This window comes from Sycon ciliatum, chromosome 4, assembly GCF_964019385.1.
Source record: "Sycon ciliatum chromosome 4, ocSycCili1.1, whole genome shotgun sequence".
Lineage (NCBI taxonomy): Eukaryota > Metazoa > Porifera > Calcarea > Leucosolenida > Sycettidae > Sycon > Sycon ciliatum.
This window is the reverse complement of record NC_088646.1, coordinates 36,798,972-36,814,344: the sequence shown is the minus strand read 5'-3', so window position 1 is coordinate 36,814,344 and position 15,373 is coordinate 36,798,972.

Below are 15,373 nucleotides of genomic sequence, written 5' to 3'. Positions count from 1 at the left end.
GGCTGGTGCGTTTGACCGTGTCTCGCACACCGGAGTGCTCCACAAGGCAGAGTGCTATGGCCTAGTTGGTCACCTGATTGGCTGGCTCTGCGACTACCTGGGCAACCGGGACCTAACCGCAGCTGTTGGTGGGGAGCTATCTCAGCCCTACCTGGTGAGAGCTGGCGTCCCCCAGGGCAGCATCCTGAGACCGACACTGTTCATCCTGTACACAAATGACGCCGAGGACCATCTCCCTCCTGGAATGGACCTCGCAGCATATGCCGATGACACTACGCTCTTCAACTTCATCACCTCAAGAGTGTCCATACCTGGCAGCTCTGCTATCATGCAACAGGGTGTGGATGCACTGTCTCGCTGGGGCGTGGAGTGGAAAATCAAGTTTGAGCCCTCCAAGACCCAAGCCATGACAATCGCACATCATCGCCAGCCTTGGCAGCTCCCGGGAACCACTTTCGACGCTACGCCAGTCAGCGAGGCAGGCCACCTGAAGCTCCTGGGGGTCACCTTTGACTCCCAGCTGACATATTTTTTTTTTTTTTTTTTTTTTTTTTTTTTTTTACTAAGGCCACAGCTTCCAATCATGACATGCAAAGCAGCGGTGCAGCATCGCAGGCATGAATCGTGGACGTGGTGACGGGGTCTGATGTGCTCCACCGACCTAGGGTCTCGGCTTCACTGCACAGCAAACGCGTCGAAAGAAAACGGGGGCTAATAATTATCGGGAGATGGGGGAAGAAGAAGAGAAGAAAGAAAGAGAGAGAGAGAGAAAGAGAGAGAGAGAAAGAGAGAGAGAGAGAGAGAGAGAGAGAGAGAGAGAGAGAGAGAGAGAGAGAGCGAGAGAGCGAGAGAGCGAGAGAGCGAGAGAGAGAGAGAGCGAGAGAGAGAGAGAGAGAGAGGGAGAGAGAGAGAGAGAGAGAGAGAGAGAGAGAGAGAGAGAGAGAGAGAGAGAGAGAGCGAGAGAGAGCGAGAGAGCGCGAGAGAGAGAGCGAGAGAGAGCGAGAGAGAGCGAGAGAGAGCGAGAGAGAGAGAGAGAGAGAGAGAGAGAGAGAGCGAGAGAGAGAGAGAGAGAGCGAGAGAGAGAGAGAGAGAGAGAGAGAGAGAGAGAGAGAGAGAGAGAGAGAGAGAGAGAGAGAGAGAGAGAGAGAGAGAGAGAGAGAGAGAGAGAGAGAGAGAGAGAGAGAGAGAGAGAGCGAGAGAGAGAGAGAGAGAGAGAGAGAGAGAGAGAGAGAGAGAGAGCGAGCGAGAGAGAGAGAGAGAGAGAGAGAGAGAGAGAGAGAGAGAGAGAGAGAGAGAGAGAGAGAGAGAGAGAGAGAGAGAGAGAGAGAGAGGGAGAGAGAGAGAGAGAGAGAGAGAGAGAGAGAGAGAGAGAGAGAGAGAGAGAGAGAGAGCGAGAGAGAGAGAGAGAGAGAGAGAGAGAGAGAGAGAGAGAGAGAGAGAGAGAGAGCGAGAGAGCGAGGGAGAGAGAGAGAGAGAGAGAGAGAGAGAGAGAGAGAGAGAGAGAGAGAGAGAGAGCTGGGAGATAGAAGAGCACAGTGCTCTTGATGATGGGGACTGCGAAGGATAGCAGGTTCTGGGATATGTGCATGAGAATCAGAATATTGGTGATGATGACAGCAGGGTTATAAGGTAAGCAGTTGAACACTAATAAGAACAGGGAAAGCGTTGGCGAGCAGATTCAAAGTGCATCAGTAGCAGAGAGCCAGTCCTGAGCAAGAAGGTGACGGTACACCTTTTTCTTAAAGCTTTGCATGTGAGGCTGGGCGGGTGGGTGGTGGAACAGGTCTGGTGGCAGGGCATTCCATGTTGCAACGGTGCAAGCAGGGAATCCTTGGAGACAGCTATTCCGGGTGTTGGCAGGCAGGCCAGTTGTCATCTGGTATGGATGGGAATCCTGCAGCTGGAGAGACTGACGGGTAGGTCTTATCTCGGGGGCACGGTGAGTGGCTGGTTTAGGCAGCATCTGCTTCAGAGGGCTGGATGCATCTAGATAGCAGAGCTTGTAGGTATAGGCAAGTGCAGCTACCAGGCGACGGAGTGCCAGGCTAGGGAGCCAAGTACCTGCTCCGATGATGTGGAGGGCCCTTCGCTGGATCTGGTCCAGCTTCTTCAGATGGGACGAGGGTGAGCCCATCCACACTAAGGGGCTATACTCGAGTGTGGGTCGCACAAAGCCGTTGTAGACGCGTTGGCAGCTCTCGGCATCCAGAATGGGAGACGCTCGCTTCAGGAAGCCAATCCGCTGGTTAGCACGGGAAGCTAGGGAGCGGAGGTGGAAGGAGTAGCTCAGGGTGTCGTCAAAGGTGACTCCCAGGAGTTTCAGCCGACTCTCTTCACTGACCGGTGTGCCGTCAAATGTTGCTCGAGGGAGCTCCCAGGGCTGGCGATGGTGGCCTATAGACATAGCCTGCGTCTTGGAGGGCTCAAATTTGATCCTCCACTTATGTCCCCAACGGGAAAACGCATCAATGCCCTGCTGGAGGAGCTCGGAGCCACAGTCAATGTCAGCTCTTGATGTGAGGCAGTGGAAGAGAGTGGTGTCGTCAGCGTAGGCTGCTAGCTCCATACCTGGTGGGAGGTGATCCTCGCCATCATTGGTGTAGAGGATGAACAGGGTGGGGCCAAGGATACTGCCCTGCGGCACGCCAGCTTTGGTCGGGTACGGACTGGAAAGTTCACCTCCAACTGCAACCCTCAAGTGACGATCAGTCAGGTAATCCCTCAGCCAAGCGAGAAGTGGACCAGTTACACCATAGCATTGTGCCTTGTGCAAAACGCCTACATGAGAGACGCGGTCGAATGCGCCAGCCACATCAACTGCAATGACTCGAACTACACCACCTCTGGCTGCAACGCGACTCCATTGGTAGTTGAGTAGCGTGAGTATGTCCTGGGTGCCGAGTTGGCTGCGGAAGCCATACTGACTTTTCGATAAGATGTTGTGTGCCTCCAGGAACTGTCGGATTGAGTGGTTAATAATGGCCTCCATGACTTTTGACAGAATAGAGAGGAGGGAGATCGGGCGGTAGTTCTTAACATCAGACTTGGATTTTTTCTTGTGCACCGGCACAACCATTGCCGTCTTCCACATTGTAGGTTGCCGACCTTGGTGGAAGGCCTGCGAAAAGAGCCGCGACACTGGTGCAGCCAGCTCTTTGCTGCATTGCCGGAGTACACGCCCGGGGATGCCATCTGGACCCGTGGCTTTGGCGGGGTGGAGTTGCCTCAGCTTCCGCTCAACCGTGCTTGGCCGAAAGTGGACATTGCGGAGTTGGGCTTGAGATCGGGGGCGGACTGGAGGGAGGCTGTTGGCTTGCAAGTCGTTGTCACCAAGACTGCACTTTGCGGAGAAATACTGCCCGAATGCTTCGGCCTTTTCGCTGCAGGTGGTGTGCTCAGTTCCGTTCGACGCACGCAGAACAGGTATGTCTGCAGAGCGGTGTCCTTGCCCACCTGCTCGCTTGACGGTTGTCCACCATTGTCGGCTGGAAAGGGCACCTTCTCTTATCTTTCGGCGGATACTGGTAGTGTGCGCTTGCTTGGCTCTGTGCAGACAGTTTGTTGCTTCACCTGTTGCCATAGAGTAGGCCAGCCGCAGGTGTGCATTGTTGGGCGAAGATCGGTGACGTCGCCAGGCACGTTGCTTCCTGTCAACAGCTTCCTGGCACTCAGGTGACCACCAGGCTGGGTCTCCCTGGTGTAGCTTCAGGGTTTTGGATGGGATGAATATCTGCATGCCCTCTTTGATCTTCTGTGTGAGTTTCACACAAGAGACGTCAATGCTGTTGTCATCAGTCAACACCCAGTTTGTGGACCGAAAGAAAGCCCGTAGCCGAGGCCAGTCAGCATGCTGGTAGCGCCACACGGTTCGCTTACTGGGACGGTCACAGGAGGGGGCAACTTCAAAGTCAGTTACCACAACTGCGTGGTCAGATTTCCCTAGAGGTGGATGGAGAGTTGAGATGACGCTTCCAGGGATATCTGACATTATGAGGTCGAGGATATTATTGCCACGTGTTGGCTCATGGACATGCTGATCGAGGCAATGGTGGTAACACAGATCTTCAGCAGCTTCACCAGCAGGGGAAGTTCTACTGCTGCCTAGCCATTCCCGGTTGTGTACATTTAGGTCACCTGCAACGATGATATTCTGGCAGCATTGCCTAGCATCATCTATGCCAGAGCTGATGCTGTTTAGGGCAGAGATGTCTCCATCAGCGGATGAACCTGAGCGATACACAGCACATACTCCAATGGATGGGCCAGCTGCTGTCTTGAGGCGAACCCACAGGATTTCATTTCCACCAATATCAATACATTCTAGTTCTGTGAAAGCCAGGTCGGCCCGAATCCAGATAGCAACACCGCCCCCCTGGGCCGTACGGTCCCTTCGAACTGGTGGGAAGTATCCAGGGAATGTGAGGTCAGCAGGTGTGGCCTTGTCCTCCGTGACTTTTGTCTCCGTGACGATGACAATGTCTGGGTGGTGGGCATTGAGAGAAGCTTGGAACTCCCCAAGTTTTGACAAGATACCGAAAGCATTTGTCAGCATGAGGCGGAGCATTCTAGGTGGTTGCCGTGCACGTGTTGGAGCCATCATTGTGAGGATTGGTTATCCTGCCGGGGTGGCTGCGCACCAGGCTGGGCAGGACGCTTCGCATCATGCGACAGCGAATCAGGTGACCGCTCGGCAGAAGAACGTTTGTGGCTGTGTGGCGTGGTTACAGGTGTGCCGGCAGCGGCAGCGGACAGGCCACGACTCGCGCTCAGGAAGTCATTTATCGTGGCGGCAATCCCAAGTTGCTGTTGCTCTTGATCATGCTGCTGTGCTTCCAGCTGGTTGGTGCTACTGTCGCTACTGCTGCTGCGGCGACTGCTGGTGCTGCTGCGGTGACTACTGGTGCTGCTGCTGCTGCGGCGACTGCTGGTGCTGCTGCGGTGACTACTGGTGCTGCTGCGGCGACTGCTGGTGCTGCTGCTGGTGCTGTTGTTGTTCTTGTTGTGGCGGCTGCTCTTGCTGCTGCTGGTGCTGTTGGCTGCATTCGCATTTGTGGAGGTGTGGAATCTCCACGGCCTGCAGTAGAGTGGCCTTGGCCAGAAATTGGCGGACGTCACTGTCAGCTTGGAGGTGGCATCAACCGATATCCTGGCTGACACTTGCCCGTTTCCGGCTGTATGTAGGCTGCATTGGTGGGCTTTGACAGGCGTCCCTACGCTTTCCGACCTACGGTGTACAAACTCAGTGAGACTGTCCACTGTGCAGTCGTGGCTCAAGTTGCCCACAAAGAACACAGATCGCTTCTTTCTTGGCGGGCCCGCCGCAACTAATTTCCAACTGTCATCCTTGATGACGGCCATGATAGGGTGGCTCTTCTCGCAGTCTGATTGCACAGGCTCAGGATCGACAAAGCCGGGGTCGTCCGTACGGGTACGGGTTTCGTGCTGTGCAGAGCCAGAGGCCACGTCGATCTGCCCTGACTGTTGTCCAGCATCTGCATCGGCTGGGTCGAGCTGGTTTGCTGCTGCAGCTGGGTCAGGCTGGCCCTGCTGGGGAGGACGGTTACGAGGTTTCGTACGGGTACGAGATTTGTCGCCTTGGACTTGGTGCTGAGTAGATCGTGCAGGGGCCTTGTCGGGAACAACAATGGCGGATTTCTGCAGTGAACAAAATTCCTCACGTAGGGCTAGGAGATGCGTGGAGAGATCGTCCACACGCTGATGGAGACGACCCTCACGATCCCTCGACTCGCTGATATGAGACGTCAGGGTCTGCAGCACGCTGAGCAGAGTCTGCTCTATGCCCGGGAGGGAGCAGAGCAGTTTCATCGCAGGCTCTCCTGCGAGCTCGCCCATGGCGAAGAGGTTCTCCCTGATTTTGACTGCTTACACCCCTACACTACGCTACCCTGCTATCCTATGCTACCCTACACTGCCACTATTCACACTAATACTACTGTCCTACTTCCAGACCGGCCTGTTGCCGGCTGGGCTGTCAAACACTACGGAGCTGAAAAAGTCACAACTGTCCACAGTCAGTGCATTCGAAATATGCGCAGCACATCCGCACGATCCGCTCCAGAGCACAGCAACACCTAGGCTTCCTGCGGAAGGCCTCTGCTATCCTAGAGCCCCCTGGCCGACTCCGAGCCTACAATGGGTTTGTCCGACCTGTGCTGGAGTACTGTCCCCTGGTCTGGCTTGGTGCGCCACCCTCACACTTGGCCAAGCTAGACCAGATCCAGCGACGAGCCATCCACATCATCGGATCGGGCTCCTGGCTCCCTACATGTAGTCTATCTCTGCGGCGGACAGTGGCCTCGCTTGCATACTTGTACAAGCTATTCTGCCTGGATGCGGACAGCCCGCTAAAGAAGATCCTCCCCCCTGCCCTGGTGCCCAACGTCGACCTCAGGACATACAGCCCACCCGCGTGTCTGCTCAGCCTACGCACCCACACCAGCTATCGACTAACCTGCCAGCACGCACCCGAAACAGCTGTCTTCGCGCATTTCCTGCCAGCGCTGTGCAGACATGGAATGCTCTGCCCCAAAGCATACTGCTGAGACCCCCACACCTGGAGGGCCTGCAAGCCTTTAAGTGCCGTGTCCGCGTCACCTCCAGCTGCACCACTGGAGCTGGGCGACTGAGAGCCTCTAGCAGACCTCTCACACCCACCTCAGCCAAAGTGCACACACCGCGTCCTAGACAGTGTCTTTTTTCGCTAGCTTCTATACTCTCCCTCGCTCTATGTTGCGGCACAGTAGCTCCCTTGTTCATGTAATAGCTGGCCTACTGTAACAATTATGACTTTGCTGGCCAAATAGCTGAGGCTGCAGTCACCTCACCAATCATCTCATATTTTCAATGTTCCTTTTTTAATAATTTCTAGGGCTGAAACGATTATACCGAATAATCGAGTACTCGTTTGATAACTCTAACGATCGAGCAATCGCTTAGATTACCGATTACGATTATTTTGCGTTTTTTTATTTGTGTCCAGAAAGTACTGTAAACCCTCGTTTTATGAAGTTTGAATCAGTTTCCGCTGGGAGTATGCAGTTGCCAGGGGTATGGTTCATGTTCTGAGGTAAAATTGACTTCAAAACTGCCATGTTTCGGAGCTACCCTTTCTCTAATGCAGATTTGTTGGTATTATGAAGGCATAGTTTGTGGAAACAGAGTAATGTTTGCACAGCATTATGACACTATTTGCTAATGATTATAATTAGGGGTGAAACGAAGGTCTCAAATTCCCATTCGAACCTTCTTTATTAAGGCGAACGAAGGTGTCGAAGGATTCTTTTTAACATGATCACGGAAACGCTCAAAAATCTTGAAAATAAAAAGGGGCAAAAATCAGAACCCAATACTTACATAATTGTATGTGCAATTTGTTTCTGATCTGGTGGTATCAATGTATCCATTCCAGGTAAGAAAATACTTTGGCCCAGCTCACAACTATAGATAGAGGCAAGGTTTTAACATACTCTTGATAGAGGCCATACCTAATACCTGTTTGTGAGTCAATTGTCCATATTTCTGACAATTTAGATCAGTGTATTTGGTGGGATCGTGTACAGACTTGATAGCCTTGGCCGTTTGACACAAAGCGACAAGAGATCACTGCTCTAGTGTACAGCCAGTTACGTGCTTGAACAATACCAAAATGGACGGAAAAGAGCTATATTGCGTAGTATATATCAGATACCCAACTTCATCAAAAAATTGTCAAATCTGGACATGTACTTTTCGCTTACTAGTATCTGCTCGCATCGAGCGGGTGCATTGGTGATTGAGAGTAGAGTGAATAGTCACTTGGTGAGAACTTCACCTGCCTCGAGGATTTCAGGCCATCGCTGCGCTCCCTCTCGCTGCTGCTGGGAGAGTGAATACGGCAATGGCTTCAGCGATGCAAACTTTTATTTTCGATTCAAATTATGAGACTACACTCGTGTCCACATTGGTTAGGCGCCTTGCTGGTCTGGCTGTCACCCAGCCTCAGGCAGCCTTTCGCGTCTTCTCTGCCTCTCTGCAGTCCCGTTGGACTTATCTGCAGCGTGCAGTCTGTGTGGACCCTGCCCTGTATACGCCACTGGATGACGTCATCAACAAACATCTGCTGCCAGCGTTAACAAGCCATCCTCTTGCGGCTGATGGTGTACTCCGTCAGCTATTTGCAATGCCTGTGAGGAATGGAGGGCTGGCTATCCGCATTGGCAGTTTGCGTGCGGAGGCTGAGTACCTCCTTTGCCGGACGTCGATAATGCCCATGGTGGATTGCGTGCTGACTGGTGCTGTCGATGGTCCTGATGCTATCGACGGTCCTGTTGCCGATATCATCGCTACCTCCACAGGGGTTTGGCCACGCAGGCTCGCCGGGAACGCCGTGCGCAGCACAATGCTGCATTGGAGGAGATCAAGCCCGCTCTGACGGATGAGCAGCGCCTACTAGTGGATGTCGCGGGTGACGGCGGTGTGTCAACGTGGCTGGTTACGCCTCCCTCGGCTTCATTCCCTTTAACTATATTCAACAAGTCTGATTTTCGAGACGCATTGTGCCTGAGGTATGGCCTGTCGCTTGATGGCATATTATTATCCTGTGTTTGTGGCCAAGACATGTCGGTTCATCACGCCCTCACGTGCCCAAGCGGGGGATACCCTACCCAGAGACATAATGAACTTCGCGACCTCCTGGCGGACGCACTCGCTAGTGTTGTTTGCGATGTCGAGATTGAGCCACCGCTGATGCCGCTGGGCGGTGAAGCCGTCTCGGGAAGCTCAGCTGACGGTGCTCGTGTGGATATACGGGCTCGTGGCTTCTGGACCAGGCAGCAAAACGCCTTTTTTGATGTACGGGTCACGCACCCAAGGCCGTCTTTGCTGTCTGGACCATAAGTGTCGAGGCAGTTATCCCAACACGAGCGTCAGAAGAAACGTCAGTATTCCGATTGAATCAATCAGGTGGATCGAGGATCGTTCACTCCGCTTGTTTTCGCCACCAGTGGACAGTGTGCTCCCGAATGTGGCATCTTCCTGAAGACCCTCGCAACACAACTGCACCATAAGAACTCGGACATACCATATCGTCTCATCATCAGCCACTTGCGCTCCAGAATCAGTCTATCTCTGATGCGGTGGCAGATTACTTGCTCCCGGGGGTCACGTGCATCATACCTACGCAGTGGATCCGGCATTGGCCAACATTGCTTTGTGACGGAGTGCCGTACCTTGGCTCATATGCCGCGCTGACGGGCATCAATGGACTTGCCATAATATTGTCATTGGTTTCATTCTGTCGCAGAGTGTTCTGTTGTATTTGTTTTCGTTTTAAAAGCGTTTAAGCGGTTGCGTGAATGGAAACGTCATCGTACTGGTAGTAGCGATGCTTGGATGGTGTTTGCGGGCTTGCTCTTTGTTTTTGTATTCCCTAGTTGGCTTGATTCTTTTATTTTATTTTCTGATTGGATTTTCCTATTTATTTGATTTGATTTTTGCTAATTTCTTGAATGGTTTTGTCACCATTGCCTTTCTTGCTTGCGCTTTTCAGTTTCTTCTTTCTGATACCCGGTTTGTTTTCAAATAAAGGCGAAGTTCAGTAGTAGTAGTAATAGTAGTAGTAGTAGTAGTAGTCAAAGAACTTTATTGAAAATCCATGATAATGTGATCGGAAAGATGATTGAAGAAAAATCCAAACTCGAGTCAAATCCAGGCAATTATTAGCAGTCACTACTGTCAAAGCAAATCATTATTCACAATAGCGCAACTTGGAAAGCCGGCCAAAAAGGAAGATATTGAAATTAACCGAAGGCTTCCGCGCACAGCACATGGAGGGCCTTATAATTATATTCCCACTCACAACTGGAGCAAACGACATTGGTCCAGGAATGAAATTGCTACACGCTTTCGGCAGTATGAAGCTCTGCACCCACGACAGCAAGTAATCAGCCAGCGGAGCAAAATAAAAGAGATCCTGCAGCGCAAATGTGACATTACCATTGCATAAATAAGCTCTGGCTGCTTCTCGACAATGAGCTGAACAATGTTCTTTAGAGCACGGGAACATTCGGAAGCGCACATACCATTGGTCGCGAAAACCAAAGGTGTGAAGGTGCCTCGCTCAACATCAATCACACGTTGTAGATAGGCCCGTTTCTTCTGTGCTTCGTTACGAGACATCTTCCTCTTTCTTGCAAACGCTTGTTTTATCGTTGCTATATATTGCCCTTACTTGACTACTGTGATGCTGCTTGGTCTGGCATAACTACTACTGTATTGAACAAGCTAGAAACCCATAACCGCATGCTCCTTAAAATCTTATTTAGCAAAGATCGTCGCTTTCCCTCCGCTAGTCTTTACGAAATTGCCAAGATCAGTCCCCTTTCCACTCGACATAAGTACCACCTCTGTGTTCTCATACATAAAACATTACTAAATAAAATACAGCTATGAATAGGATGAAGGCCGCAGACATCACGCAACTACGTTACTTGTTCGACATGTATTTACTGTGTATTTTATAACAAAAATATTATTGAAAACCCATAATCGATTTTCTTGTTCCTATCATCAGTGGGAAAAAATACGGAACTAAGGATACAACCAAAGAAACTGAATTTAAGTACTGTAAATAGAAATGTGTTAGAAATAACAACAAAATACAAGTGCAATAAAACCACTAGAGGAAACGCAAAAAGGTAACAAGATTACGTAACCAAAGGCGAGAAGGCGCTAAATGAAGTGTCAACCTACGAATACAACTTCAGTGCAACAACGTGCTCCTTCTGCTTACACAAAACAGGCTTATGAATACGTATACAGACTGCCTCAAGGACTTTCAACTGTTGGACATAACGCGCACGACACAGTACAGAAAAATGAGAGTCATCATACACACTAAGACAGTCAGGACGAGATAACAAGTGTAGATACACAGCTGACTTCTTACGATCAACACATTCATCCGCCTCATCTCGCTCCTTCCCACCCGACTCCTCCTCGTCCATCTCATCACTCTCTTCCTCGTTCCGCTCGTCATCCTCACGATCATCATCACTACCATCCTCTGCCTCGTCCTCTGTCTCCTCACCAACCGTTTCGTCATCCAATTGCTCTTCTTGCTCTTCTATCCTCTGATCACCTGTCTCATCCTCCGTTTCTGTACAGACCACTTGTCTCCCATTTGCTAGCTGCTCGTCCCGTGAGCGGAGTTGTTCCTCCAGCTCCGCTTCACTCACTGACTCATGATCCTGCTCGAACTTCTTTCTGTTGGTATTGTCCACAACGCGCGAATTGTCCTCTGCGCCCCATATTATCGATGGTGGCTTCACCGCAATACAAAGTATCGAAGTGGCTCTGTGTTATCTTGGGAGCCGATTTGACAAAGCGGTCTAACTACAATTCGAAGCAGCAAAGCAGCACACCACCCAACTTGGGTGGGTCAAAAATATCAAAGATAAGTTAAGAAGGGGGGGGGGGACTTTCTGACTGTATAAAGTATCTAGTTACAGTGGTGGAGAGTTACTCTTAACTCGTTTCCATAATTATGTCCTTTTCCTTTCTACTTTTATTATTGGCTCAATACCCGAGTTTCAATCAAGTAATCGTTATCTTATAGATTACTCAATCGACGAGGAGACAATAGTCGTAAAATGGCAATAAATAAGATAAATTGTGCACTCATAACAACAGCAAAAATGAAGAAAGTCAAGTTCCATAACGTTTTCTTGTGACTGTCATCAGTGGAACGCCGTCACATAAAAATGTAATACTGTAATTTCACAAATTTTCGGTGTACTTTTATTTTCGGTACTTTCGGTGCGTCTGTTTCACACCTAAAATTTCAATACACCGAACAAACACTAACACACATAATCCAATAGGGAACTGCTAGACTGTACCGAAAATTGCTGTTCACCTAGCCTAGCCTATTGCCCTCATACCGAAAATATTCAGCACCGAAAATTTCTGAAATTAGAGTAACTAAAACACACACTTATATACATGTAGCGTTCCACTGATGACAGTCACAAGAAAACGTTATGGAACTTGACTTTCTTCATTTTTGCTGTTGTTATGAGTGCACAATTTATCTTATTTATTGCCATTTTATAGATTACTCGTTAGGGATTTTGAGTGCAAAAAGTACTGAAAACCCTCGTTTTGTGATGTTTGAATCAGTTTCCACTGTCAGTATGCAATTGCCAGGGGCATGGTGCATATTCTGATGTTAAATTGGCTTCAAAACTGCCACGTTTCGGAGCTACCCTATCACTAATGCAGATTTTTGGTATTACGAAGGCCTAGCTTTTGGAAACAGAGTATTTTTCACAAAATTCTGCCACTACTTGCTTACGATTATAATCGATTAATCGATCGTTAAGCTAAAGACAAATCGATAGGTGAAAATTCACGATCGTTTCAGCCCTAGTTAAAATAGCTCCTAAAGGTTCAAATTTTGGGGTTATGGCAAAGGAATCGTGATAAATAGGATATTGACCTCGACTTTGGTCTATATGGGAAATATAGGCCGAGTAAAAGACCGAGGTCCGCCGAGGTCTTTTACTCGGCCTATATTTCCCATATAGACCAAAGTCGAGGTCAATATCCTATACATGTACATGTACATATCGTGTGGCCGAGTGCAATGAAGTTTGTACGGCGTGAGAACCTTAGGGTGCGTTCTTAACTCCTCTCGGAAAAGTAGGAGACTCTCCGAAAAGTTCGAGAGCTGTTCTTAAATCCTCTCCGAATTTTAGGAGGCTCTCCAGAGCTCTCCAAGCTTCGGGGGTGGTTGAAACTTGGAGATTCCCGCGGTTTGGGCTCAGCGCATGCGAACTAGGCTAAAAGCCACGTGTTATTATTATTATTATTAATTCAAAATCTCCTGGCTCGTCAGAAGACTGCCAATATACATGTACTGTATTTTCACAAATTTTCGGTGTACTTTTATTTTCGGTACTTTCGGTGCATCTGTTTCATACCTAAAATTTCAATACACCGAACAAACACTAACACACATAGTCCAATAGTGAACTGCTTCTCTGTACCGAAAATTTCTGTTCACCTAACCTGGCCTTTTGCCCTCATACCGAAAATATTGAGCACCGAAAATTTCTGAAATTAGAGTATATGAGTACATGGTAGCCAACCACGGCGAACTGAATAATAAGTGGACCATGAGTGCACGCATACGCACAGTGCATACCACACCACATTCGTGGCACGCAAGATCGCGGCCCCTTTAGCGCTTGATTTAGAAAAGCGATCCTGTCAGCTTTTCTATTATTGTGTTCACATGGCAGAAAAAACGACATCGCTATGCTACGTAAGTTTCTACGTAAGGTGCTCGGTATTTCACTTAGGCTAGGTAAGTCTCTACGTAACGTGCTCGGTATTAGATCTACCAACGCGTGGTAGCCGTGTGCTGTGCACGTGCACGGCATACATTGTGTTCAGTGCACATGCATGCAGTCCGCGGATCCGTGTTGGGATGTGCATGCGCGAGGAACTTCCTTCTTTGGAACTGCTTCTTGCATGAGCTGTTTCGGATATTTCGTCTCATGGCCTGGCTTATTTCGTTTCGGCGCTGCTGAGACCTCCTTTCGTGGAATATTACTCAATGACAGGTGAGTTGACCAGTTGCCTTTGATTCATTTGCTTGTGTTGACTCTTTCATTCAGGAAAAGTGTGCTGATTTTGGGGCGGAATGCAATAAATAATGGAAAAGTTGACAGGATCTCTTTTCTAAATTTTGCTTTTCTGCTGCCGAGCTGCGAGGCCTCCTTTTACGGAATACTCGATGACAGGTGATCTCTAAGTTTACCGGTTTCCTTCGATTCATTTGCTTATGTTCACCTTTCATTTACGGAAACGTGTGCTGATTTTATTCGGATTTAGATCCATTTTTATCTCTTTGCCCTTGTCTACAGTGTGCGAAGAACGCGAGTTCAACTTCTTGACGGTAAGGCTTATGTTAGATGTGTTGTCGAAATACTCATATTCATTGTACATTGGTACGTTACAAGTAAGGCACTGGTCAGTGGCATACTATCGTTGGCAGTTCCCAATCTGGAGGGAAAGGTTCAAGTACCAATTGACCGAGTTTGAAAAATAAATTCGCATATCAGGGGAAATCTCTATTGTGGAGAGGTTCAGTAACTTGTTTGTTTCATACGAAACAAGCCAATGGGTGCAGTCCCGTCTCGTGAAAATCTCGTTTGCGCGGGCCAAGTGCACGTACGCCATGACCCGATCTCACGAAATTTCCTACGACAGTTCATTTCGCGTTCCCTGCAAGTTTCGCGTCCAAAGGTGCGAAGTTTCGCACTTCATGATGTAGAGCGAAAGTTTGTACGCATTTTCGTTTTGCAGAATCTCTCTAGTGACTCAATTGTTTCATACGAGACGAGTCAATGAGTCGGTGTGGCTTAGCATCTTTCGCTGTAGAAGAAATCTATTCGTATGTCTATTGGAGAAATAATTGTATTCACTGGTTATAAAATAGGTTAAGACAAACTCACAGAATAAATGCCATCGGTCCCTTGGTGTTCGTCCTAAAGAGGTTCGACTGGATATCATTCATACTCACCAAAAGATATGTAAGATTTTATCATTGTGGAGTGCCTTGTTTATCTCTCAGTACCTCCAACCATAGCCTTGCCCCTTTTATCCTCAGGATCAGTGTAGTTGTTGGAACGAGGTGTCGGACTCAGCAATGTATTTGTTTACATTTTAATACATGTTTATTGTTCCTCCTTTGCTGTGTTGTTTTAGACAATCGTGGACTAACAGTTTGAAGTCATTGAACTACTTTCAAAAGTTGTATCGACATCAACAGGATTACGATTTCAGTTTCAATATGATGCTGGATGACCTTATCACGATAACCCATGACTATAAACCATTATAAACACAGAATCAACAAAAACATCTGCGACACGCACCTGGCGCATGGCTACATTTCTCAAATAAATCTGATTGAGGGTGGAGAAATCTGAAATATCTGAAAGGCAAGACAATTTTATGACAGAGTCATGAAATTCTGCAACATCAACATGCACAGAATGACCTCCGTATAAAAAAAGTATCACCACCACTGCTCACATGTTTCCCCGCAGAAGAACATGCATTATGCTAGTGCCATTTTCTGCAAGAAAAGGCTTGCACATCAATGCGTATAATATGGTATTGATATGATGTGAAGGCCATCATTTACATATTGATATAGGGAATTCCATTGATTGGTGACAGAAAAAACAAAAGAAATTATAGCAATAAAAACTGCTTTATGGCAGTTTTCTAAAAAAGGTTATTGTGTTCTAGTCCATGGACCCAGTCTAAAAAGTAAGAAATTAACGAAATGTGATAGCTGAAA